Source organism: Penaeus monodon, chromosome 1 (genome assembly GCF_015228065.2).
Source record: "Penaeus monodon isolate SGIC_2016 chromosome 1, NSTDA_Pmon_1, whole genome shotgun sequence".
Classification (NCBI taxonomy): domain Eukaryota; kingdom Metazoa; phylum Arthropoda; class Malacostraca; order Decapoda; family Penaeidae; genus Penaeus; species Penaeus monodon.
This window is the reverse complement of record NC_051386.1, coordinates 39,323,625-39,333,739: the sequence shown is the minus strand read 5'-3', so window position 1 is coordinate 39,333,739 and position 10,115 is coordinate 39,323,625.

Sequence of the window (10,115 nt, the reverse complement as noted above, 5' to 3'; positions counted from 1 at the left end):
TTTTTTCCCTTTTTTTCCTTTTTGGTAGGGCCCATTTTGTAAATTTTTTTCAAGCGAAAAAAAAAGAGCGGAAGTTTTCTGCAAAACTCCATGACTGCCAACGGAAGAATTCTGCCGTAGCCAAACTAACCACGGGATTCGAGTGTAGGGCACGTTCCGCCATGAAGTAGGCTGATCATTTCGTCATACATTTTACACGGGAAAAATTTTCAGTGCAGGAAAGGAGGCAGTGTCATAATCAAAATTTTTGTCTAGTAAGCCTTATCAGCTGTTTTTCCAGTGCGGGGTTAGAGAGCTTTCCCCGAAACTGCCCTTTTATGCTTTTGAATCCTAGCGAGGTGGGTCAGGAGAAACACAAGACAGTAATTTGCATGCCCCGACCCTAAGAATCATTCATTGAGGGGCAGAAGAACGGTGGTTTGGGAAAGATCGTGCGTCGGGGAAACCCAGGAGCTGCGGGGGTTATTGTAGAAGTAAAAAGATAGATGGTATTGGAAATTAATTAAAATCATGCAACGTGGAGAAATCATTAGACCTCTAGAAACACTTGGCTTCATTTTCATTAATGTTTCGTAGTTAATATGTTATAAGATTTTCATATCAAGTTATTTTTGTTCTAATCTCTTTCTCTCTCTCTCTCCATATATATATAAATATTTTTATAATAAAATTTATATAATATAATAAATAATATAGAAATATAAAATATATTATATAATTAAATATAAATAATATTATATTAAATAAATATATATAAAATAAATATATATAAATTAATTATATATTTAAAATAAAAGATAGAGAAAATAAAAAGAATATAAAAGATAATAAAATAATATATTATATAGAAAATATATAAATTAATATATAAATAATATTAAAATAATATAATATAATATATATTATATATATATATTATATTAAATATATATAAATATATAATATATATAATTTTTATTATAAGGGATATATATGTTTTAAAAATTTTATAAATATATATATAATAATATAATAAAATATTATATATATATATATATAATATATATATATTATATTATATATATATATACTAAATATGTATAAAATTAATTATATATATATTATATATTATATAAAAAATTAATATTATATTAACATATATATATGTTATGTATTATATATATATTTTTTAAATTTAAAATTATTATATATATATATATATTTTAATATATAATATATATATATTATATATATATTATGGGTGCTTCAGCGATGGTGATGTGAAGCGATGGTGTGGTAGCCTAGATAGTTTAATGTTTGCATGCTTTCCGTTGAGTTCCACACGGCTAGCTTATTTAAAAAAGGGGAGCAGCTTTTGCATAAGTCTCCCGCCGGTCACAGCTCTCCATCATCAAGACTTTGCATCCCTCCCCGGGGCCCACCCAGGGGAAAACTGGGACCTTCCCACCCCGGGCTAAACGTGGGGATCTGGAACACAGAGATACGGAGCATGGCCCTTTCAGGGTGGACATGCTCGGCTCGTCCCAAACCCGCCCCGGGCCCCCCCCCTGGGGTAAGGGGGCGGCAGGGGGGGTTTGGGCCCCTTCCCAGTCCTCCTCCCCCAGAAGGCCCCAATGACAACGTGGGGAATAAAGGATAGGCTGGGGGGGGGGATTTTGTCCCTCCCCCCCAGCAAGTAAGGCGGCGGGGGCCCCCGCGGGGAGGGAAAATGTCGGGGGCAGGATTGGAGAACCCACTATAAAGTTGTGGGGCAAAGCCCTGGGAACCCCACAGGCGGATGGCGCCCCGCGCCTGCGACCCCTTTATTTGGGGCTGTGCGGCGGGGGGGCAGAGGGGCATGACCAGGGCCCACCAAGGCTTAACCTCAGCAGTTTTGGGTAGGTGTTGGAACACCCAGCCCTTTGCAGCAGGAGAGGGGTTACTTCTGATATCGGGGGAATTTGAACGAGGGATTTGAGGTGGCTGCCCTCTCAGAGGTGAGAAGACGGTAGCGGCACAATCTGTGGGGGGGGTAACCTTTTACGGGGGCCCACAGCGATGGCCACCCCCTCCGGGGTAGCAATAGCCTCTCCAGCCGACTCAGCCCCAGTAATTGAGGTGTGAGGAAGGCATGATAAGAAGCATGCTTTTGGTTTCATGTTCTTATGCTGTAAAGCCCTCCCGTTTTATAAAAATTGATGTGAAAGAGGCGTTCTACCCCAAACTTTTTGGGCAGAAAATTTCCCCCGACGGATATTTGCTTATTCGGGGTGATTCAAGCGGTACCCGGCGTGAGATGCTATGAGATGTCGTGGGCCCCCAATGGCTCGGGAAACTGATCCCGGCAGCGACTTTTTACCCTCCTTCTCCAGGACTTTGCAGGTCCTAAAAAAAGGGGATTTTGGGTCCGGGTACCAGCCCCCCAAACCCCCCACGCGACATGGAAGCGATACTGTACAGGGGCCAAAGGAGATCGACCACTTTTCTTTTTAGACGCGATGGAGGACCCTTTCGAACTGCAGGTTTACTGGAGTGCTGGTTCTGGGGCCCCGACCAAGGGCGGTTTGTGTTACCCTGGGGCCACTTCAGAACTCCCCGTCCCTCCAGTAGCCCCTAAGGTGTTTCACCGGGAAGAAAAGGGAGGAGAAGGGGCCCTGGGTTCACCGGGGCAGTCTCTGAACAATTCAAGAATCAACAACCTGGGGCCCCAGTTGCTCTGTGGGAGCTTTTCAAGCGCGTAACACTCGAAACGGTCAGGAGTCTTTGGGTACACCCGGGGCAAGGCAGTGCCTTCTCCTGGAGACATTAGGGCCCACTGAGGCGTGTTGCAAGGCTGGGCGAATGGGAATAAGTCTTGTGTGTTCCATGGTGCGAAAGGCTCAGCATGCGGAAGGTCAAGGAACAGTCATCAGGAATTTTGCTGAGGAGTTGAAGGCCATTTTTTGGTAAATGACTTCCCCCCCTCCCAAAAAACTGAACTCATGCCCCCTCACAGAGACTCAAGCCCGATCAGCGAGGACGGATCATCTAGATAGTTGGGGTTCGGAAAATGGGCTGAGTTTTTTGAACATTTGTACCGGGAGACCCCCAAAACAGTTAGTTTGGAGCAAGGATGTTCAGGCCTGTGCGGGGACCCACCCATCAGCGGGGAACCCTCTACTTAACAGAGGTTAGGATGGCGATTCCAACTGAGGAGGGGGAAAGCGCGGGCATATGGATACCCCTGCTAAAACTGCAAAAAGGCGGGGGTAAAACCTATGGCTGGGGGCCCGCATACAGTCCTGACTAGCATTTGGTAGTGGGGACCTTTCCCCCCTCACTGCTGAGGGGCATGGTATCCCTCTCGGGAAGGGGAAAGGGGACGTTGGGGTAGTAACTACCAGGCATTACTGTCAGTAAAGGCAAGGTTCTCGCCCACATTCTTTTGAAAGGACTGCAAAATACCTACTGAGGCATCAGAGACCGGAGCAGTTTGGGTTTTCTCCTGGCAAGTCCACGATGACCGTAAACTAGTGCTTTGAGTAATTGTGGAAGCCCTCGTGAGTTTTGGCATGGGTTGCTGCAACCTAATCGACCTCAAAAAGGGTTTTACTCAGGCATCGGGAATGCTATGGGGGATCCTGGACTCAGGGAATTCCGACACGTTTTTTGGCGATAGCAAGCTTTATACTGGTACTTAAACTGCGAACGTGTGGTGGGGGTATGTTGAACTTTTCCTGTTAATCAGGGGTGTGGCAAGGCGTTCCTTGCACTAACACTTTCAACAAACCCGTAGGAGGGTAATGGGAGAGCTACAGCCAAAATCAGTGGAGCAACCAAAGGGAATATCAGATCTCAGACCGACTTTTCCGACGATTTTGCCCTCTTTTCTGAGCCTTGGAGTCACTTATGGGGCTTTGATGCATTTTCAATGTGGCAAACCCTTTGCCCAGAGGGTTTCCGGCCAAGACCAAGATTCAGTACTTTGGGGTCCTTTAGGGGAACCCAGTCAGTCGACCATGCTTTCGGTAAAGGGGTTTAAGTTACAGAAAGTTTTTTTTACCTTTGGAGCGTGTCCATATCTCTGGGTTTTCGACCAAAAAGTCAGTAGAAAGATTGGTCTGGGAACAGGGGCCATGAATCGATCAACAAGAGTGTTTTGGAGATGTCGGTACCTAGCGAAGGCCCCAAAGGCGTTCTTCAAGGGCCTTTATACTGCCAGTTTTTCTCATGGAAACGAAAACCGGAGCTACCAGTGCTTGGGGTCTCGTTTGATGCCTTTTGAACAAGTCCCTTCCCAATTTATGGGGTAAGTTGGGAGGACCCCATGTCTAACCCGGGGGTTACACCGTGAGACTGGCATGGGACCCGTTTCTTGCATAACCGGGGGTCGCCAACTCAGGCTATATGGCACCCAGCCCTTTTTCGTGTGGACAATATGCCCATCAGGTGTCTCTTGTGAGACAACCCCGGGGATAGGAGACCTTTGGGACGACCCAGGGATCATGCTGGGCAGCTCGACGAGGGCCTTTTGCGAGGAATTAGAGGGGCCCAGTGCCTGCCCGGGGCTCCCTCGAGGGAACCCCGTGGCTGAAACGAAGGGGGATGCGGGCCTGCGCCCCCGTCGGCGTTAGCCCCTTGATGGTGAGGGTGATATATTAAAAAACAAAATACATACTACAACATAATACACACACAAAAATATAATATAATATATAAATATATAATAATAAAATAACTTATATATATGATATAATATAATATAATTATATATTAAATAATAATATAAAATATAAATATATAATTAGTGGGTGTTGTGTGGTGGTGTGGTGTGGGTTTGTGTGTGGCGTGGGTGTGTCATATTTAAAATATACAGAAGTAGATAGATAGATACAAAACACCACACACCACAGGAAAATAAAACTAAACGAAATATATATATGTGTGTTGGTGGGTGGGGGGTGTGTGAATATATTAAATAAATAAAATATAAAAAATATAATAAATAATTCATAAATAATCATTTTCATATATATATATATAATATATAAAGAAAATAATAATATAATAATATATATAAAATTATATATAATATAAAATAATTTAATTTATATAATATAAATATATAATATATAATAAAATATATATAAATAATATATATAATATATAATATATAATATAAATATTATATATATATATATATGAAAATGATAGAATATATGATATATAATATATATATATATTATATATATATTTAATAAAAATTATTCAAAAACCCACACACACACACACACACACACATAATTTTATACATTTTAAGGGGATTTTCCCTGGTGTGTTTTTGGGGGTTTTGTATTATCTATCATTACTGTATTTTTATAATATGCACACACCACACGCACACACAAAAAACCCCCACACACACACACACAACACACAACACACACACAATATTATAATATAAATAATATTATATATTATATATATAAATATAATAATTAAAACTAAATTGTATATATATATTATATTATATTATATTATTATATAATATATATATATATGTTGTGTATGTATGTATTTATGTTGTATTTTGTATTATATATCATCCCCATCAAGAGGTAACGCCGAGGGGGGCGCATGGCCCCGCATCCCTTCGTTTTCAGCACGAGGCCCCCTCGAGGCGAGCCTCAGGAGGCCCTGGCCCATCTCAAATTTCCCTCCAAAGGGTCTCGCGAGCTCCCCAAAAGCCATGATCCCTGGGTGTCCCAAAGGTCCCCTATCCCCGGGGTTTGTCTCCAGAAGACAACCGAGGGCATGATTGCCCACAGCGAGAAGGGCTGGTGGCCATATAGCCGATTTGGCGACCCCGGTTTATGAAAAGTAACGGTCCCATCCCAGTTCACGGTGAAACCCCGGTTAGACATGTGTCCTCCCAACTTACCCATGACGGTAAAGGGATTGTTACAAAAGGCATCAAGACGAGACCCCAAGACAGGGATAGCGTCAGGTTTCGTTTTCCAGGACAAAACTGGCAGTTCAAGCTTGAAGACACCAATTTGGTCCTCTGCATGGGTACCGAACTCCAAACATCTTTTTGATCGAGTTTGGCTCCTTTTGCCAGCCCAATCTGTTACTGACTCTTGGTTGACAACCCAGAGATAGGACTCGCCCAAGGTAAAAAAAATTTTCTGTAACTCAAGCCCTTACCGCAAGCATGGATCGACGAGGGTTTCCCCCTAACAGGACCCAAATACGAATCTTGGTTTTGGGTCAGGAGGACTTAGGCCTAAGGGCTTTCCCACATTGCTAAAGCACAAGGCCGCCATAAGTACCCAAGGACTCAGATAAGATGGAAAACATCGTCGGCAAAGTAAAGGGTTTCTGGATCTTAAATTTTGGGCTGTGTTCCCCCATGACTTGGCTAGTAGCTCTGCCCATTATCCTCCAACAGTGTTGAAAGTGTTAGTGCAAGGAACACCCTTTGCCACCCCCCAAATTTAAACGGGGAAAGAAGTTAACATACCCCCACCCACGTACAGCATTTTAAGTCCCGATAAAGGTTTGCTTCACCCAATAATCTGTGTGGGAAATTTCCCCTGAGTCCAGGATCTCCATAGCGTTTCCCGATGCACGAGTCAAACCCCTTCTTGAGGCGATGGGGTTGCAAGCAACCCAGAAAAAAATCACGAGGGCTTTCCAAAATTACTAAAACACTATTTTTACGGTCTATCGTGGATTCCCAGGAGAAAACCAGATGCCCCGGTCTCTGACCCTCAGTAGGTAGTGCAGATCCATTTCAAAAGAATGGGGCGAGAACCTTGCTGGTATGCTGGCAGTTAATGCCATGGTAGTTACTAAACCCCCAAAACGACCCCTTTTCCCCCTTCCAGAGAGGGATGACCATGCCTCTCGAGGTGGGGGGAATGGTACCAGCTACAAATGCTAGTCAGGGTATGCGGGCCCCCGACCCCATAGGTTCCCCCCACCCTTTTAGCATTTCAGCAGGGATATCACATATGCCTCCCAGTTTTCCCCAACCCTCAGCTGGAAATCGCCATCCCCCCTCGTTAGAGTAGGGGGTTCCCTCGTGGGGTGGGCAGACAGGCACGAGATCGCTTGACCAAGCTAATGTGGAGGGTCTACCTGGTAAAGTTCAAAAACTACCCCAATGTTCACGAACCCCAACATGATCTGAGAGACCCCTTTCCGCTGATCGGACTTGAGAAAATCTGTGAGGGGGCATAGAGTTCATTTTTGGTAGGCGGGGCGAAGGCATTTCCCAAAAAAGGGCCCTAAAACCCCTCAGCAAGATTTGATGAACGTTCCTGCCCCCTTTCAGCAGTGTTGAGCCAGCCCCATGGAACGACCCCCAAGACTTGATTCCCCATTCAGCCGAGCCTTGCAACAGCCTCAGTGGCCTTAAGTCCCAGGGAGAAGGCATTCTGCCTTCCCCCGGGTACGCCAAGGATCCTGAGCCGTTTCGAGGGGTTTACGCGCTAAAGAGCCCACAGAGAAAAAGGGGTCCGTCAGGTTGTTGAGTTCGTGAATTTTTCAGAGACTCCCAGGGTAAAACCCGGGCACATTTTCCCCTCCTTAGTCGTCCAGGGAAACACCTGGGGTGGCTTGGAGGAGGGGGATTTTGAAGGGGACCCACGGGAGACACAACCACCCTTGGCGGTCCCACAGAACCCAGCACCAGAAAAACCCGCATTTCTGAAGGTCCCCATCGCGTGCTAAAAGAAGTGGTCGATCTCCTTTGGGCCACTGACGATCGCTGTACCATTTCCAGGAGGGGTTGGAGGGTGGTCCCCGGAGCCAGAGATCCCATTTTTAGGACTAGCAAAGTCCTGGAGAAGGGGGGTAATGTCGCTCCCGGGATCAGCCCCGAGCCTTTGGGGGGCCGACAGAATCTCAAGCCAGCTCGGTCAAAGCGGATCCCGCATTGAAGTCCCCCAGAATAATGCAAATATCTCGTCGGGGGCTTGTCTGCCACAAAGTTTTTGGGCGTAGAACGCCTCTTTCACATCAATTTATATACATCGGTAGGGGCTTAACAGCAGAAGAAAAATGAAGCCAAAAGCAGTCATTTCAGTGCCATAATACGCTCATCAACTTCAATTACTGAGGGCTGAAGTCGGGGAGAGGCTTTTTGCTACCCCCGGAGGGGGGGCCATCGTGGGGCTCCCAGTAATAGGTGTACCCCCCACACGATTGTGCCGCTCCCAGGCTTCTCACTCTGGAGGGCAGCCCCTCAACTCCAGTCGCTTCAAATTCCGCGATATCAGAAGAAACCCCTCATCCGCGCAAGGGCTGGATGTTCCCAAACAACTAACCCCGGGAAAAAAGCGAGGTTAACTTGGGGTCATCGGGTGCAGCCCCCTCTCCGCCCCCCCGAAACAGCCCCAAAATAAAGGGGTCGGGAGCTGCGGGGGGTGCCCATCCGCCTGTGGGGTTCCCAGGGTTGCCCCCCAAATTATAGTGGGTTCCAATCCGCACCCGACATTTTCCCCCCCCGCGGGAAACCCCCCCGCCCGCCTTACTTGCGGGGGGGGAAACATCCCCCCCCCCCGATATCCATTTATTCCTAGTTGTCATTGGGTCCCTTTTGGGGGGAGGGGACTGGCAAGGCCAACCCCCCCAGCCGCCCCATTACCCCCGGGTGGCCCGGGGGAGGAGTTGGGACGGGGGCCAAGCATGTCCACACATGATGGGCCATAGTCCCATCTCTGAGTTCCCAGTCCCCCCCCGTTTGGGCCCGGGATGGCAAGGTGCCCCGTACCCAGGGTGGCCACGGGGAGGGAGCAGAAATCTTTATGATGGGAGGCTGGACCGGGGAGGGGGGCAGCAAAAAAGGGTCCTTTTTGAAAAAAGCTAAGCCAGTGGGGGGGAAGCTGCAAAACGAGAAAGCAGCAAGCACAACACACTAGGCACCACACCAGCCAACACCATGCGAGGAAGCACCCAAAAAAGAATAAAAGATAAAAAATATATAGAAAGAAAGGGAAAAAAAAAAGAGAAGAAAAGAACGAACATAAAAAAAATAATAAGAGAGAGAAGTTATAAAAAAAAAAAAATATAGATAAATATATATATAATAAGAAGAAATTTAAAAGAGAAGAAAAAAAAAAGAAGGTAAGAAAATATGAGAGAAAAAAAGAGAAAAAAGAGAAGAGATAGAAAAATAGAATATATAAAAAAACATATATATAAAAGAGATAAAAATATATTAATATAAAAAAAATAAGATAAAAATATTATATATATTAAGAATAAAATAGATAAAAAGGTAAAGATAATAAAAAATAGAATAATACATAAATAATATAAATAAATATAAAAATTTTAAAATAAAAAGAAATATAAGATAAAAAATATATAAAATAATTAATTTTTAAAAAATAAAATAAAAAAGAAAAAAATAAATACAAAAAAAAGAAATAAAAAATTTAAGAATTAAAATTATATAGGAATAATATATAAATAATTTTTTAAATTATAGAATAAAGAATGAAGGGGTAAAATAAGTTTAAGAAAAAGATAACAAAAAATAGAGATAGATATATAGAAATTAAAGAAAATAAGGGAAATAATAAATATAATGAGATAAAAGAAGAGAGAAATAAATAATAATATATAAATATATATAGATATATATAAGAAAGATAATATAAAATAATTATAAATAATATATAGAAAAACAGTATATATTAAGGAAAAAATATATAAAAATAAGATAGAATATAAAATCAATTAATATATAGAAAAATATAAAAAAGAGAAATATAAAAAATGAGGTTTTATAATAATAAATAATAAAATATAAATATATATATATAAATATATATATATATATATGATTATAAAAACAAAAATATAATAATAAAATAATAAAATATAATAATAATAATATAAATATAGTATAGATATATATAATAAATAAAATAGATAAATAAAATATAATATATATTAAAAGTAAAAAAAAATAATAAAAATTATATTAAATAAATTTAAAATATTATAATTATAATATATAATATAATATTATATAATATATTATATATATATATATAATAATTTTAAAATAATTATACTATTATATATATATATAAAAAATATATTTTATTATAATTATATTTATATATAATAATTATATATAA